Source organism: Ambystoma mexicanum, chromosome 9 (assembly GCF_040938575.1).
Source record: "Ambystoma mexicanum isolate Mex_15411 chromosome 9, UKY_AmexF1_1, whole genome shotgun sequence".
NCBI lineage: Eukaryota > Metazoa > Chordata > Amphibia > Caudata > Ambystomatidae > Ambystoma > Ambystoma mexicanum.
Window position 1 is genome coordinate 1,284,290,190 of NC_090931.1, and position 16,329 is coordinate 1,284,306,518.

A 16,329-nucleotide genomic window follows, 5' to 3' on the forward strand; every position below is an offset into this window, starting at 1 on the left:
TAATTCTGTTACTCCCTGTCCCATCGTCCGCCCACAGAGTTTTCTTAACAAGTGTGGTTTCCGTAGTAGGATGACAACAGATTTTTTTTATTTTTTTTAAATTGTTTTTATTATTTTAGGACAACATGCCAAACATTACAACTTTGAGAACGTTCATTATCAGTGACAAACCAACACGTTATACATTTCCCGTCCTCCCTCCCCCCGGACTCGAGCCGAAACATCAGTGTCATCTTCATGAGCATTTTCGGGAATCTCTGTGCTTATAGACTCATCTGAGTCTTCTGTTTCATGACTGACCTGGTGAGGTGTGGCCATCGAGGTCACCAATTGCCTCCAGGCCATCAGGGGGCCCACTTCCTCTTCTCCCCCTCTGGTGGCAGCTTCAAACCAAACCACAGTTTCAGCTTCTGCCCATCTCAAGAGGTCCGCCCACCATGTCTCCACTCTAGGCCTATGGGCTGCCTTCCAACTCATTGCAATCCTGCGCTTGGCCAGGACACATGCCAGGTCCTTCATTTTGTTAATATGCTTCAAATTACGTGGCCTGGGGAAATTCCCAAGCATGCATGCCCCAGCAGACCCCACGTCCAGCACCACACCCACACTGGCCATTTTCGTCTTTATTTCTTCCCAGAATCTATGCACCTCTGGGCAAGCCCAGAACATGTGCAGCAACCCTGCTTCCTCCTCTCCACACCCGGGGCATTTCTGTATAGCTGAGCCTCCAAACCTGGCTATTCTTCCAGAGGTCAAATAGGCTCTGTGGGTGACATAGCTGGATCTGCTGGAGTCTCGCATTCCGAGACACCTTTTTGTGGTACCTCTGTACTCTGTCCCATTGTCCATCAGTCATGGATTCTCCAATATCCTCCTCCCAATCATGCCTCAGCTGGAATAGCTCCCTCTCTACCTTTTTGCTCTTAAGAGCTCATATATCCTAGATATTTCGTGTCCTCCCTCTGAGACATCATACATCATTTCCAGGGTGGCATCAGGTTCTTCCGCCAGCGCCGTCTCAGGCCACCTCCCCCTTACCCGTTTCAAGAGCCTGATGTATGTAATATATTGGCCGTTATGCACCCCTGTCTCCTCATGCAACCTCTGAAATTCGATTACCTCCCCCTCCTGCAATATATCTCCGAGGGTGGCTAGACCCACCGGTTCCCAGTATCTGTGGACTGCTTCAAACAATTGGGGGTCATCACCACATAGGGCCACCAGCGGGACCTGCAGAGAGAGCGGGTCTGGGTCGCCCACAGTTTTCCATGCTCTGCGCCCAACTTCCCAGCCCAACTCCAATAGTCTCCCCCTCTCCACCATCTTAGTTTTATGCATCCACACTGTCTCTCTAAGGAAATATGGGACTTTATCACCCCGCAAAAGCCTGGCTTCCGCCTAGTCCTCCACTGACAGCCACCTGGCCACATACAACAACTGTCCCGCCAAATAATACAATTTAAAGTTTGGAATGTTTATGCCCCCCTTATCACAAGTGTTCTGCAGCGTCCACAGGGCCACCCTATTCCTGGAGTTGCCCCATATGAAGCCCCTGCACATGCCATGGAGTCTCACAAAGAAGCGTCTGGGGATCAAGTATGGGACATTCACAAAAAAGTGCAAGCGTCTGGGCAGGTAGAGAAGCATATCATCTGCATACAATGATATCAGGTGCGTGCCCCCCGTCGTGCGAATCCCAACCTCCCTGTATTGTTGTTGCAGGCATATTGCTAGCAGTTCTAATGCCAAGATGTATAACATAGGTGACCAGGGGCAACCCTGTCTGGTCCCCCTGCTGAGTTGCCATTTGTCTGAAATTGTGGGGCCGGTTTTAACTCTTGCCATCGGGGAGCTGTATAGCAGCTGGACTCATCTAGTATATACAGGTCCCATTCCGTACCCTTTCAGGGTCGCCTTTAACCACGGCCACCTCACTGAATCAAAGGCTTTCACCGCGTCCAGTGACACGATGGCCATCTCTCCTGAGTCTTCCTTAGTTTGATCAATAATGTGGTGCAGCCTCCTGTGGTTATCTGTGATGTTTATACCTGGGACATAAACCGTTTGGTCTGGGTGTATCAGCTTGCCGATAACCCTCACTGCTGTGAGTAATTTGCTATCCTGGTTAAGCATGGACACGGGCCTATAGGACACACATTCCGTGTCCGGCTTACCTGGTTTCAGGAGCGGGATGATCACCGCCTCGCAGAGGGATGCCGGCAGTTCCCCCCGCTCATAGGCTTCATTGAACATAGTCAGCAGCGGCTGGAGTAGTTCCTGCTTGTATGCTTTATAAAATTCACTGGGTAACCCATCCGACCCGGGCGCCTTACATGTGGGGAGGTGTTGGATCACCGCCTCCAGTTCGTCTGCGGTGATGGGGCGTCCATATCTGCACGTTCTAGGTCATCCAAGGTGGGCAGCCCCACATCCTCTATTGTTTCCAATATTTCCTGGCTCATATCCTCTCCTGTGTCCTCATATAAACGTCTGTAATACTTGAGGAACTCCCCATTTACCCCTTCTTGAGTGTTATAAGTTCGACCTTCCGCATCCCTAACCTCTCTGATCACTGAGCGGGGAGTCTCATTTTTGTATAGCCAGGCCACTAGTCTACCTGGCTTATCCCCCCCCAGCATGTAACCTCTCCGTATATTTCCTATAATTTAATTTACATAATCTATCCCAGAGTTCCATACAAGCTAATCGTTAGTCTTTTATCTTGGTGCTGTTCTCACGGGCGGTCCCCGCACTGCGAGTAAGGCCTTCCAGCTCTCTTTCCGTTTCCAGCAGTTCCCGCTCAATACCCCCTTGGAGCCCTTTAGATTTTGATATGGCTACCCCACGCACCACCACCTTGAATGCCCCCCATACTGTTCCCACAGAATGTACACTGCCCATATTAATTTCAAAGTATTCCTCCATAGCCACCCTCCGATCCTCTCGAAATTCTGCATCTTGTTGAGCCTCCGTTCTGAGCCTCCATGTCGGGATACGCGCTCTGGGGGGTTGATGCTGCCACTCCACAACTAAAGGCGAGTGGTCGGATAGTACCATGGCCTTGTATTCGGCCCCCACCATTTCTCCTGCTATCTCCGCCGCAGCAAACACGTAATCCAACCTTATATGCAGGTCGTGCGGCGCTGCGTAGTGCGAATACTGCTTATCCGTTGGATGTAACCTTGTCCACAAGTCCTCCAGACCGAGGTCTATCAATAGGGTCCTCAGTGCTTTAGCTGCTGGCGCTAGCCTCCCTGATTTGTCATCTGACCTATCGGTCCTGGGTTCAGGGTGCAGTTGAAATCCCCTCCCCACACCATCGCGCCACCCGCCAGTGGGCTAATTTTACTATATAGGGACCTAAAATATGCTGCTGTATCGTGGTTAGGGGCATACAAATTTACAATGTTCACCTCCCTATTTTCCAGGATCCCCGCCACCACCACCATCCCGCCCTCTGGGTCTATTGTCGAGCTAAGCAAACGAAACGGCACATGCGGTGCCACCCAGGTGATCAGCCCCCTTGCAAATGCCGAGTATGTGGCACCTATGACATTCCCTTTCCATTTCCTTCTAACCACCTCCAGCTTCTCCTTGGTGAGGTCAGTCTCCTGTAGCAAGGCTATGTCAATGCGCATCCTCTTTAAATACATCATCACTTTGTTGCGTTTCAAATAGCTATTGAGGCCACGCGCATTCCAGGTCACCACTCTGAGATTACCCGACGCCATCTACTCTATGTACTCCCCTTCCATCTTCCCCTCCCCTCCAGAATCTTTCCTGATGACCCGCTGTCTGACTCTTGGCCCTCCCTCCCTCAACAATTGCTCCTTTCCCTTTCCCAAGACCTCCCTCCTTCCCTTTCCCAAACTCCACCCCACTGCACACAACCCGTTCCCTCCCCCCACCCTACCCAGCCCCAACAAATGCCCAGCTCCATCCCTGGATCTCAGGCCCACCCACGTCTGGTCCTATCTCGTAATCGAAGACTAGGACCCGGCGGGGCGTCACCGATCTAAAGGTGACCTAACTAAGTGTACTACTAAGGGGTTTAAGGATTGTCTCCCGGAGCTCCCATTCAACTAATTAGGATGGTTGCATCCAACGGATCCCGCTAGCACATGTTTGCTGCAACCCATTCCCAACACTTTTTATTTAACATATTCAAGTCCCAATGTCTTAATCCGATTAGGATGATGGCATCTAACGGATCTTGCCAGCTTATATTGCTGTAACACATTCCTCATCAGTTTTATATAATGCCAAATTCTAGTCCCAATGTCTTATGTTATTTCGCCAGGGGTGACCCAGCTACGTGCTACTTATCTCCTGCTGCTCCCGTCTGGATATCCGGTTCCTGAGGGCGACCCTGCATGTCCACCCAGTCCATGGCGTCTTCCGGCGTCACGAAGAACAGAGTTTTATTCTTATAGAACACTTTCAATTTGGCCGGGTAAAGCAACATATAACGGTAATCGGCTTCTCTCAACCTCCTTTTCACTGCCCAAAGTTCATCCTGCTGTGCTGTACGTGCAAAGTATAGTCCGGGTACGCCGTGATTTTCGCCGGCCAACTTTCTATCGTTCCTCCCTTCTGGAAGAATTCGAGTATCCTCTCCCGATCCCGATAGTTCAAGATCTTTGCAATCATCGGCCGCGGGGGGGCCCCCGGTGGCGGCCTTCTTGTCAAGGCCCTGTGTGCTCTCTCAACTGCAAACCCCTGGGTCAGTGCTCCGCTAGTTATTTCCTGCAAGAGCATGGATTACACATATTCTGTTGGATTAGGCCCCTCCATTCCTTCCGGCAGTCCAACAATGTGAATATTATTGCATCTAGTGCGCCACCGATCCATGGGCGGCGCATGCCGCCGTATTCGGGGCAATCTCCTTTTCCAGGTTTCCAGTGCGCTCCGCCAGCGTCCGCACATCCTGTCTCAACAAATTGACTTCCTCCTGGACTGCTCCAATCTTGAGGTCCTAACCCACTTTCAGTTCATCCATTGCCATGCCCAGTTCAGTCTCCCAGGCGACTTTCAAGTCTGCAATCGCTGCCAGCACTTCCTGGATCGTGCCCGGTGTCTGCGCGCCTGCAGCGGTAGTGTCTTTGCTCTTGCCCCCTTCTGCGATCGGGGGCGACTTGGCATAAGCCTCCAACGAGGGCTGTTTGTTCTTGGGTCTGACGATTTTGTTAGACATCCTGCTATGCTATTCGGGTGAATGTCAGCGGCGCCTCCCCTCGTGCGAAAATCCGCATGGCGCCAGGCCACTCTTGATGTATTGGGGGCGTTTCACCGGTGTTCTGGTGTGTCTTAGTGCTCTCCCCACACCTGGAATGGGCTGTCTCATCCCACGTAATTGTGCTCTCGCAGTATCGCTCCACCGGCCCCCACTGTATTTCTTTCAATGGCTAGTGGCCCCGCACGTCCACTGACCCGGCACTCTCCCGCTCCGGTGCTCTGTTAGCCTCGGGGCCTTCTAGCCCCCAGTCTTGCCTCAGGTGTTCTCCTCGTGCCCCTCGGCTGAGGGGGCCGCCCGATGCCGTGTCTGGGGATCCACAAGTGCCCCCAAGGGTCTCTGCCTTCACTGTCTCCCTTCTATGACACGCGGCGGGGGTCCCACCAGGCTCAGGTGCGTTCTTGCGCTCGTTCTGGGCTGCTTTATGTCCTGGCGAGGGTGCAGCCCCTCTCCCTCTACAGGCCCGGGTGCGCTATCTGAGCCCCTTGCCGGCTCCTCCGTTTATAGACACCAACACATGTGCGGCGAGAGTCTCCCAGCCCTTCTTAGCCTCCCCCAGGGCCTCATGTGTGCCCTCTCAGGATCCATGCACCCTGCTCAGGGAGGCAACCAAGCACCCTCCTCGGGACGCGTGCAACTCCTCTGCAGTCCCCAGGTTTATATTAAGAACTTCCCTTTGGCTCCTTGGCCTTTGTGAATGTGTTCAAATGGCTGGGCAACCCTCCTCCATCTTCTGGCCGCCTTGTCTGGACCCCCATCTGTGAGCGCACGCGTGCGTGCATCAGCTACTATGCTCTGTTGGGGCACAAACTCGCCAGCCTCCTGTGCCAGTTCCTAGGCTCTTAGTGCTCCCAGTGGCTTGGGGGCACCGCTCTGCTCTCTGCGGTCCACACTGTGTATACAGTCACTCCCGGGCAGGGGCTGCAAACAAAGTTGGTGGGGGCCCGCGTCCTGTGGCCTGTGTTTGAGCAGGTATGCCCTCTCCGCTCCGCAGACGCCCCAGCATGCACCTGAGGCCAGCTATTCGCCGCCTCTCCAGACCCCGCAGGGACCCCTCCGCCCGCTCCTGATCGAGTCTCGTCCCGGCCCTCTGGTGCTCCGGGCCACTGAGGGGGTCGGCGCGTTGTCGCGTCCACTCTTGGGCTTCCGTGGTACAGGGCCACCGTCACATCAGGGGCCCTCCCCGCCGCGCCGCAGTCACCAAGTTCCTGCGCTGCCAGCTTCCATTAGTGCCGGCAGCGCTGCAGCTTCTCGCTTCTCCAGCACTCCTCGGTGCCCGTGTCTGAATCCAGCCGGGTCCGTCACATGAGCCCGTTGTCTGTGTTGTAGCTGGGCTCAGTCGGCCCCTCGTGTGATCCCCTCCAGCCAGCCTCGTCCTGTCCCCCTCTGGTTCGATCCACAGGCACTGCAGCGTCGCAGTAAACGTGGGCTCGCCGCCGCCACAGGTCCTTCGTTCACGGCACCCTGGTCAGTTTATGACCCTTTGTTCGTTGCCGGCCATTTTGTCCGCACTCACAACGCAGACCCCGGGCCTTTCGCGAGACGCCGAATCTCGCTTATTCCACCACTTCTTGTATTTTCTTCAAGCCCAGAGTACGCTCCATCCATTCAGCAGTCTATGGGTGTGCTGCCTGCAGGCTAGTATTCCTGCAAACTTCCTTTCCCTTCTCGGATCAATGTCGGATCACGGGAGCTCCTCCAGAGCCCGTCCTGCTACGCGGCCATCAAGCCACCCCCCCTAGGATGTCAAGAGATAGTCCCAAATTTAGCAGGATCTCATTGCATCTTTCTTGCCACGCATTCAAGGACCAGTATGCAGTTGCAGCTTTGTTTGTTGATAGAATTTTAAATTGCTGTAAGCAGTCTGGGGCATTCATCTTAATAAAAAGAAATAAGGATTTCCAGACTACCCTAACTTGTAGTGATAATAGACCCATCTCATGGCTAATGACCGCATAAGGTACGGCATTCGGTAAGCACAGGATTGATCTCCAGAATCTGCCCTCAAGCTGATCCCATATTTCCCACAGCAGGGTAAGGCATTTCTCTGCGGCATAAGAGATAGATGGTATCACTTTTTGGTTGTAGACATTGATTCCTGGAAGAAGTGAGAACTTCCCATACTTTTGTTCAGTTAAAATACCCTGGCTAGTTAGTTGTTCGACTTTGGCTTCCAAGTGATCTTTCCACAGGATTTCACATGCACTTGTGCTGATCATTGATCATATGTATTTTATTGACAGGACTGGTCATATTCTGCGTTGATTTAGGATCCAGCTCAGTGTCTTCAATTTTCAACCTCTTTTGCTCTCCAAAAATAGGACTCCGGACTTACTGGCATGCATTGGTAGTCCGTTTTGTTCAACATATTGATGCAGGATGTCTAATTTCTTCTGTAAACCGAACTGGGTTCTGCCCAAGATGACTAGGTCATTGGCATATAAAAGCCATCCTGCCATAAATCTGTTAATTTTTGGGGAACATGAAGGTGATGGGTCTATCACATATTGAAGATCAGAAATGAAGATGTTGAAGAGCGCTACAGCTAAAGGGCATTCTTGCTTCAGACCTTTAAAGGTTGGAACTTGGACATGTGCTCTTCTTGATCTAGCTTGATTTGTAGTGATGTCCCTTTGTATAAAGCCTTTATGGGTGACAGTAAATCCTTTGGACATCCCATGGTTCCCATTTTCTCCCACAGGCGCTCTCTATCAATGCTATCAGTAGGATGCTCCATGTCAATACATGCTAGATGGACTTTACAGTCCCCTCTAAGCGTCTTCATCTTCCACAGGCTTAGTAGGAAGAGGTTTAGATTACAACCTATCCACTTGATGAATCCCATTTGGTGTTGGTCAAATGTTCCTGAGGATTGGACCATTCAACCATTTCAGAAGGATTGTTGCAAAGATCTTGCCTAAAATGTCTAATAAGGCGATGGGGCAATAGTTTTTGGGGTGGGACCGATCGCCCTTTTTGAAGATCGGAACTACTACAGATTGTTTTCAGGAGGCCGGGATTTGCCTCTTCGAGATAATCTGTTTAAACGTGATCTCGGAGAAGTCATCCCATGCCCTCGGGACAGCCTTTAACCTTTTGTTTGTTAGGCCATCCGGGCCTGGCGCTCGCAAATTGCTAATTTCTTTATTATTGCTAGTATTTCGTCTTTCTCAAAGGTGTTCTTCCATTGTTCAACTTGATCAAGGTGGGGTACTTCTCTTTGGGTGGAGATTTTGCTAAACAGGTTTTTAAAATGAAATACCCAGGAGCTTTCAAGTAGTGTATTTAGCTGAAACTGACAAATATCTCGATTCATACCAAGAGCTTCCACAAATTCCTGGTGTTCTGAGAATCTAGATTTTGGAGCATTCTCTCACAGTCTTGTTGGTACATAAAGTGACCCAACTGTTATATTTCTGTTTGCATTCCTTGATCAAGGTACCTATTATCACCGATGGTGCGAGTTGAAGCTCTATAAAGTCTTTCCGAAAAATGCATTTTTGGGCACATATCGCTTCGTCAAAGGAATGGTTGGGTTTAAAGTGGGGTTTATTACCCTTATAAAGCTGTTCTCTGAAGACGCGCAGTAAACGCTCATATTCAACTCCAGATTGTTCAAGTTCCTGGCAGAATTGCAGCGTATCTGTTAAATTAGGGACTTCTTGTGATTGAATGCAAAGTCTATTTCGTCCAGCTTCTAATTCGACCTCTTGGGTCAACATGGACTCTTTTGGTATACTAGCCATGAGGCACGACAGAATGACAGGGTTATGGTCACTGGCATTTGTAGGGGTGACTCTTAAGCTTCCAACTCATGGTATTATGTTACTTGACACCAAGAAATAGTCCAGGGTTACAATTTGACCTCCATTATGCCACGTGTTGGCACCTTCAAGATCTCCTGACACATTCCCATTTAACATCACAATGTGTCCAGTTTTCTCAGACCTTTGTTGGTATCAGAGTCTCTTGGATTTCGTCCCCAAAGTCTCTCCATCTGTATTTCTTTGGCTTAATTTTAAACAATCAATATTCATGTCGCCACAAATTATCAACAGCGGTTCGTTTATGCTTAAGTAAATCTTGTTAATCCAAGTATCGACGAATTGTAGGGATTCGGCACATGCAGGATTCCAGTAAAGGTTAAAAATTACCAAATGGGTTGGGGGTATTGTTAGACTGGTCATACAATCCGATGACTATGATCTATGTGAACAGATTTGGATGCATCACACACTTAACTTCCAAATTTGAACTATTTTTTACAAGGGTCAATAAACCAGCAGAATGTCTGCCAGCAGAGCCCTGTATCGCTTTGTTGTGATATGTTGAGAAACCATCCAATAAAGGAGATTCCAGGAGCCATGACTCCCTTGGATGCATATAATCCCTAGATTGGCTACCACTTGGGTCAGGCCTTGAAAAAGGACGACAAAGCTTCTTGGGTTCCAAGAGCCAATCTCCAGGGTCCATGGATCGTGAATCATCTGGCTCTAATCTTGTTTATCAGAGGTTGGGGCTCTGGCCAGTCAAAGCCAGGATTGCCCGTTGTTTTGGGCGGCTTGATCCTCCGAGTGTTTGTATGTTAAGCCTTTAGGATCCTATCCTTCGATGGTAATTTCTAAGGATCCAGGGCCGTTAAGGTAAAATGTCTTTCCTCGGCTGCGTCGTTCAGAATGATCTGGTGACAACAGTAGATCTGTGTACTTCGATCTTATGATGGTGCTCCGACGAATTGCCAACTGTCTGTCTTCTGATACTGTCTGTGAAGAGATGGTACCCCCAGCTTGCTCTGCTTCTTTTAAATCAAAACCTAAAGGGCGAAGTTCGTCCCTTGCATCCATGAGTAGGGTGAATGAGGAAGCAGAGGCCATATGCAGACTCTATCATTTTCTTTCTCATTTAGGAAGTGTACAATATTGATGTCATTTGTGTGTATCACTCTTGTGTTTTGGGACATTGTGGAGTAGGAGCATTATGTTCGAACGATTTAAAGTCAAACTGTCTTTAGCTCCCAACACTCTCTCTAGGATTACAAGATTGTGACCGGTTTTCCTGGAATATGGTCTCGGAGAGAGGCTGGGAATCGCTGGAATGCTTGGGTCTCTGTTTGCCATCTCACGCATTGGAGATTCTTGATTGATTTTATTTGTAAAGAGTTTTGTTTTGATTGTCATATAATCCGTTCCATCACTGTGTTGGATTGCAAATTTCCAGACATTTACTGGGATGCTTTTGCTTGTTTGTCAGCCAGCGCGACAAACGGGGAGATGGTAATTGGGGTATTAGTCAAACTCTGTGCTACAGACAGCTTGTGACTTCTCTTGCGTTTCCATTGCTAAAACCACCTCATCATCAGTCTCTTCGATTGTTAGATTTTCTTAGGCATCCTCCTCATATGTCGAATGTTGTAGTAGTATATCGTCGACGGGTTCTAGATGGGATGGCTCTTCCTCTCTTTGGGAGGGCATGCATCTTACTTCATCTAATTTTCCATCGAGCTATTTATTTTTAGATCGACAGCTGTGAGTAGCTGTGTTAGCCGTATCATGTCTCACTGAGGGAGGTTTTAGATTTCTCACAAAGCTCCTTGTGCTTGATGTTTTTGTGGGGTTACGGGTGGTCGCCATATTTTTTGTTTTCTTTGTCTGATTAGTTTTAGACAGTTTTGTAGTTTTAAGTGCAGTCAACCTTGTTTACAAGCTAAATATTGCATAATTGGTTGTGTTTCTGCTTGCTTGATTATCATTGGTACCAGAAGTAGGAATCACTACAGTCTTTAGGTTTTTGCTCCTGACAACATCTAAAGTCTGGTGTTCGGAACGTGGAGATGCCGCTTGATGTATTTGTACAGAAGTAGATGTTTGAGAGATATCCAAGTAATGGAGTTGGCAGAGTGTTTTCAAATTCATCAACCGGATGATTGATCAAACTTGTACTTGCAGAACTACCTTGGGTGTTGTTACAAGGATTGGCCGATAACGACTGTGGCTCAGCAGGGCACTCAATAGGGGCTCACCTATTGGAGAACGAGCTTCTGGTTTGCGCTGTAGTTCTAAATCTCGTATTCCTTCCAAGACGATTATTTTGTCTTGCGTCTTGAGCTAATTCAATTAAAGATTTCAGCAAAGAGCCTTCCAGTTCTTTCTCTCATTCTTCTTTCTCGCGAAGCTTCAACAGCTGCCTTTATGTGAATTATTTTTGAGTGCATTAGGGAAATTAACGTTGACTGGTCCTTGTAATCATCACTCAAGATCTCATAAAGCCTTAACTATGGTGCCAACGTAATTGAAATCGCAGAGGTTATACTCATCTGTAGTTGTATGAACTGGGAACTTGAGATTCCTTTCTCTCTATCACTTGAGGTATACAATGTTTTCCTCAAGCGATGGTTCCTAGTCGAGACTCTCCTGCGGCTTTGGGCCAAGGGTGTCACTCTGGTCACTTCTAGCTCTGATATATTTTTTTTATTTTTTTAACACTTTTATTTTAAACCAACATTACAACAGGAGGTAATACAAGCATAAAGTAATTGTAAGTAAGGACTACGGGGTGAAAGTCTCAAAGCCATGAAAATTCTATCCTCTCCCCCTCCCCCACACCTCCTGATATCTCCTGTTCAGAGCTCGCCCTGGCTCTTCAGGGTAGGCTTGTCCACGAGCGTTGATTGGAGGGCTAGTTGGGCCAGATGAGGCAGCTCTGATTCTTTATCAGAATCGTCACTGGTTCTAGACTGTTGTGACGGTATTGCTGAAATCGCTACTGTGATGGGCTTCTACGGAGGATCTGGTTGTTGCTGGTCCAGTTTAGTTTTCGTCGATGTTGAAGAAGAAGCCACCCAGACAGATCGTGGATTTGTTTTCCGGGAACGAGTGAACAGAGTCTGTGGTCTCCATAGGGTCAGATCTGGGACGCTTAGTATTACAGCAGCCAGCTTCTAAGCACAATGTTAACTCGGCAATGTCTTTTGTTAGACGTGCGGCCAAGGTTGCATTCGTTTGAGAAGAGGTGCTTCTTGTTGTTTCATCGGCAGGTCCTAAATTACACAGTGTTGGCAGTCAGTCTTTATCGGCTTCCAGTGTTTTTGGAGGTGAACGAGTGTCCTCGGTCTGCAAACTAGGGTCCGACCACGCTTCAGAGCAATTCGACTCTTCTGTCCTGTATGGGGACCTTGAAGGACACTCGTCTCTGTTGAGTAAATCACTTTGCGACCTGTTCACTGTTTTCCACTAATTTGCTATTTTCTGGTTCCAGATATGGTGATTCATTATTGCTGAAATGTTTGGCATCAGAGAGGGGACTCCAACTCCATGTTATTTGATTTTTTTTTTTTTCACCAGTAGGAAGTTTTTTACTGCATGCGTCAGTCACTTCGGGTTTAGATTGCGATTGTTTTTTTTAAAAAATTTTTTTTATTAATGTTCTAGTTTGCTTACAAACTTTTACACTATACTTCATAAAATCCAGGGTACATGATTTGATTAGGGGTAGTTAAATGTTTGAGAATATGCAGACTTTAGCAATTTTCTTTGTTCATGATAAAAGTCCAGAATTGAATTACCATAGTGATCAACCTTTTGTTTGCGCCAGAGATTACAATAGTTGTAAACAATTTGATGATTTGAAGTGCCATCTCAGATTATTCGGGTCCGCACAGATTTGCTTTGTTCTTTTTGGGAGGATATTGCTTTGGATAGTATCAGCATTTCCCGTCTTCAGGGATAAGGTTTGTTGCGTATGATTAACATTTCTGGTTACTTCAGGCAGGACCTCAGTAATCAGGTTTGGGTCTGGAGCAACATTAATCAGGGTGGATGCATTATCACAAGGATCTCCATTCATGTTAATGCGTGTTATGTCATGCATACTCGCTTGTGAACTTGTGAACTTTAAGTGGGTAGAGAACTGATTACAGTGTCTTTACCAGGTGTTAGACAAGTATTTGGCATTTCTACCGTCAATGGTACCAAAGAATTATGATGTATTGTACCTGAAAGAACAGGAGGCAGGTCACAAGTATCAGAGCTCACAGCAGTTTCAGTGTGAACTTCACTAACGGCCCGTGGCGAGGATGAGAGTCCAGACAGCCCCGAAGTCATGTCGCTAGAGGTTCTGGTCACAGCCACGGCAGGATTCATCATTTTTGGCTGCAGTAACAGCCAGGCTTGACTCTGTGTCCTCTATCGACTGCCAGCTGGTGGAGGGGACTACATTGGCTAACACTCTGCAACACTGCACACCGGGAGAGGCGAGTGTGAGTGGGGAAGCTCTGCCTTCAAAGGCCAAACACTGAAACAGACTCAAGGTGAACACCGCAGCACGCTAGCAGGTTCACGATACCGCCAACACTCCGCCAACACAGGTTATCTGAGAGATCGCTAGAGGGAAACTATGCAAATGTTACATTGCTGAAACTGTTTTTGGCGCTCATGTGCTAATAAAGATTTGGTTGAACAAACTATTCTAGGAAGCAATCTTGGATGGAACCCCTACCTTCAACTGAAACAACAAACCCCTCCCCCCTCCCCTGCAGCAGCCCAGCACTGCCTCTTTCAGAGTTGTGCATCTTGTCTCTCGACTGTTCAAGTAAAGACCAGCCCAAAGGGGAATATCCATCTGTAGCGTTGTGATTTGCCTAAACACCTGACACTTTTGCAGTGTTAAAGGGGGAGTTCACTCAAAAATGTTATTCTTTTAAAAGATGGCCATAATAAAAAATATCCGTAAAAATATTTTTACAAAAGGTTCCTGTATAAAAACATTTGGCAAATGAGCCTTAAAAGTCAGCAGCACGAGGCATCCATTTTGTGAAATGAATGAGCCTCCTGTGCTTATGTTAACTCTGCACTCGCAGCAGTAATTAAGCCCTGGAAACTTAAAACGAAAGTATAGGCAATTAGCAATACAGCACTGCTCTCCAGCAGCAATAAGTAAAAGCTCCAGTAGTACAGTACAGGAGCCTCATTCATTACACAAAATGGATGCCTCCTTGTGCTTGAAATGTATGAATTTGAGGCTCATTTGCCAACAATATTACATAGGAACTTTTTGTAAAAATATTTTTATGTATATTTTTATTATGGCCCATCTTTTAATAGAATCCAATTTTTGAGTGAACCTCCCCTTTAAGGCCGCTATGTCCTGGAATATTAGGAGAGACTGTCCTTGGAAAGTGATGAGTCACAGGATCTCTTCTTTAGTTACGTATGAATGACTTTTCATAATGATATCTCTTGGCTGTGGTCTCTGGCCTCTTCCGAGCGGCCCCCACCCCCTGGACACGATGCAGGACTCAAGACTATGCCACCACTTGCAATCTCTGGAGCTATCGTAAGGACGACTTGTTAGACTCATTCCCTTAGGTCTACACCTTCCACTCCTTCCGCTGCCCCCCCTTATATGAAGGTTTTCACAACGGTTTCTGTTCTGCAAGTCCTCAGTCGTGGTGACCGAGAGGGACATATCCTCCTTGTGCTGGGCAGCTCTGCCTGGAGGTTTACCACATTTTCCTGTAGGGGCTGCACTGAAGTTTCGTTGTCTTCTGCCCTGGAGTACAGTTTTTTCATGTCTCTGACTAGATCTGCTCTCTGACTAGATCTGCAGGCGATTTCCTAATCTCCTCTGTTCTACTCTTCATTTCTATTCGAGCGTGAGCTCCTCCTTTAGCTCATCCTTTCGCTTCTTCAGGCAGTCCATCAAATAGGATCTTGAGAGTCCTTGCAATGCTTCCATGACATTCTTCCCTAAAGACACTGCTTTGGTTGGCTGCTCCCGGATTTCTCACCCCTACGAGGGGCCTCCCTTGAATGCTGCTCCAGGCCTCCAAACAGCCTCGCTCACCTCTCACCTCCCTACGCCAGAGGCCGATATACTCCCCCACCAGCAGACTGTCCGTGTCCTCGATCAGCGGTCGCTGCTCCCTGCTGCCCACAACTTTATTACATGCTCTCCTCAAGAGTGAGCAATGTCCGTGCCTCACTCCCTATTGAGTCTCACACAGTTCTGCCTCCAGTGCCGGCTTTCTTCGCTCCCACCGTGCCTCCTGCTCGCTGTCTTTCTTCAGCTGCAGGCTGCCAGCATATATATACCCCACGTCTTCACCGGGTGCTGGACCTGCCTCCAGGACCAGGTAGCAAACCCTGTCTCAGCCCCCACCCTCCTTCTGGCTCTACTTCCCCATGCCATTGGGAGTGCTTTGGACCCTGCTCTGCAGGCTGCTCCACCACTGCTGCACAGTTGGGCACTCACACGGCTCAAGACCTAGGAACGAGCTCTCTGGGGTTCCCAGCCATGTCGGCAAAACCTCACCTTTTCCAATGCTCTTGCCACTATTCCAGGCTACACCTCGCTGTGCGCTTCGGGTCCCTGCCTTGTCTTACAGGCCGCACCACACCTGCCACGTGGCCCGCAGGACACACCAAATGGTGCTTGACCTCTAGTATCTTGGGGTTGCAAGCGGAGTCGGGGTGCTGCAGCAGTGGCCCAGGCTTGTCTTTTCGCTCTTTCAATGACCATCAGACGCCACAATCTCTCGGCGGCTCCCCGGAGTTGATGAAGCGGACGTATTAAGTGGCCATGTTGGGCACTGTTGGCCACGCCTCTAGTCATTAATAGCAATTTTTAATAAAGTCTCCACAACTGAACTGACTTCAGGTTTCAGATTGGGTGGCTCCATTTCTTAAAAATAGGACCAATCCCTTCCACAGGGTGCCAAAATTAAAGTAGGAAACTTTCATAAATGCAAACCGGACACAATTTCTTGCTCTCCAAGAGTCAAATATCACAAACTAGTGGCGAGTACAAATTGTGCATCCTGTCTACAGTTGACTGTATTTTAGTTGAGGTATGAAATGTTACTTTGTACAACTCATACAATGATTACCTAGTATTTTGTTTTGCACATAAGTTTTTATTCATGTTAACAGTAACAGTTAAACTATAACCAGAACTGACCCCCCCTTGACCCATCCGATCCCAGTGTAGAATTTCCTTGTCCCCCGATTGCCTTTAGTAAGGGCTGGGCTACATCCCTGTATAAGTCTCTTGTCCCCTCTAGGGCAACCTCGTTCACCTTCTCCTAGCCACCCGATCTCCCT

At 48.3% G+C, this 16,329-nt stretch overlaps 1 protein-coding gene across 1 annotated transcript in view; it reads left to right on the forward strand.

The window, feature by feature from the left end:
- DTX3L (deltex E3 ubiquitin ligase 3L) overlaps nt 1-16,329 on the forward strand; it is a 380,419-nt gene that overhangs the window by 69,707 nt on the left and 294,383 nt on the right. The window lies entirely within an intron of this gene.